Consider the following 1454-nt stretch of genomic DNA (forward strand, 5'->3'; position numbering starts at 1 on the left):
TTTTTTCTTAGGGAGTTGGTTAATAGCTTATTCTGTTCTAAAATGGGACTATTTAAGTGATTTATTTCCTCTTCTGTTAATCTGGGCAATCTATATTTTTATAGATATTCATTTATTTCACTTAGATTATCAAATTTATTGACATATAGTTGGGCAAAATAACTCCTAATTGTTGCTCTAATTTCCTCTTCATTGGAGGAAAGTTCTCTGTTTTTATTTTTAAGACTAACAATTTGATTTTCTTTCCTTTTTTCTGATCAAATTAACTATAGGTTTATCTATTTTGGTTTTTTCATAAAGCCAACTCTTAGTTTTATTTATTAATTCAATAGTTTTCTTATTTGTAATTTTATTAATCTCCCCTTTTATTTTCAGAATTTCAAATTTGGTATTTAATTGATGGTTTTTAATTTGTAAGGAGTTTATATTCTAATAGAGAAAAATTTATAGAAAACATAAAAGATAGCTGGAAAAGAAATGAGGGAAAGAGAATATCCATCCAGGAACTGGTTTATTGATTAGCAGGTAGGTTCAGAGAATTGGGCTAGGAATGAAGTAAACATGTATAGGAGTTCTCATGAAATGGGAATTTGTCCAAGGACTTACTTATTAGGAGAGCAAACTATAGGGCATGATCATACGATCATGTATTTCATTCAGGTATTTCATGTTCATTACCTGAGTTTCATTCTTCCTTAGATTTTTCTTTTCTGCTTTCTAGTTATACTCAGAAGAAGCTTCTTTTGAGACTTGTATTTGCTTGAGAAAAGCAATAGAGAATAGAGCAAAGTCCTCTATTCCATTAAATATCTATTTTTTCCTTAGAGGAGCATACTCAGTTTTGTTGAGTTGATTATTCTTGGTTGTAATCCTAGCTCCTTTGCATCCTGGAGTATAATATTTCAAACACTCTGATCCTTTAATGTAAAAGCTGCTAAATCTTGTGCCATCAAAGGTAGGATGTCAGAGGAAGGAGGGAATCATTTAAAATAGAAGGCTTTTCAAGGTCAATGTTGAAAAATTACCCATGCAACTGTTTTGTAAATAAAAAGCTTTAATTAAAAAAATAAATCTTGTGTTATTTTGACTATAGTTTTATGAAATTTACTTTGGGGGGAAGTTGCTTATGATATTTTCTCCTTGATCATGGCTTTCATATAGTTTAATAATTTTTAGATCATTTTTCTAGGATCTGTTTTCCAGATCAGTTGTTTTTACAATGAAGTATTTTACATACCATACCATTGTCAACATTGTAATCATTGTAATGATCCAAGACAATTCTGCAGAACTTATGTTAAAAATGCTATTCACCTCCAGAGAAAAAATTGATAGCGTTTGAATGCAAATTAAAGTATGCTATTTTTTCACAAATGTATATGTCATCCTTGTGCAAGGGCCATGCTTATCTTCTCTGCATCATTCCAATTTTAATAGATATGCTACTGAAACAA

At 29.8% G+C, this 1454-nt stretch overlaps 1 non-coding gene across 1 annotated transcript; it reads right to left on the bottom strand.

The window, feature by feature from the left end:
* Positions 1–1351: 1351 nt before the first annotated feature.
* LOC141559326 (U6 spliceosomal RNA) lies at positions 1352–1454 on the bottom strand. The gene has a single exon (XR_012487374.1). It is a non-coding gene; the product is annotated as a U6 spliceosomal RNA (small nuclear RNA).

This window comes from Sminthopsis crassicaudata, chromosome 2 (genome assembly GCF_048593235.1).
Source record: "Sminthopsis crassicaudata isolate SCR6 chromosome 2, ASM4859323v1, whole genome shotgun sequence".
In the NCBI taxonomy this organism is placed as follows: domain Eukaryota; kingdom Metazoa; phylum Chordata; class Mammalia; order Dasyuromorphia; family Dasyuridae; genus Sminthopsis; species Sminthopsis crassicaudata.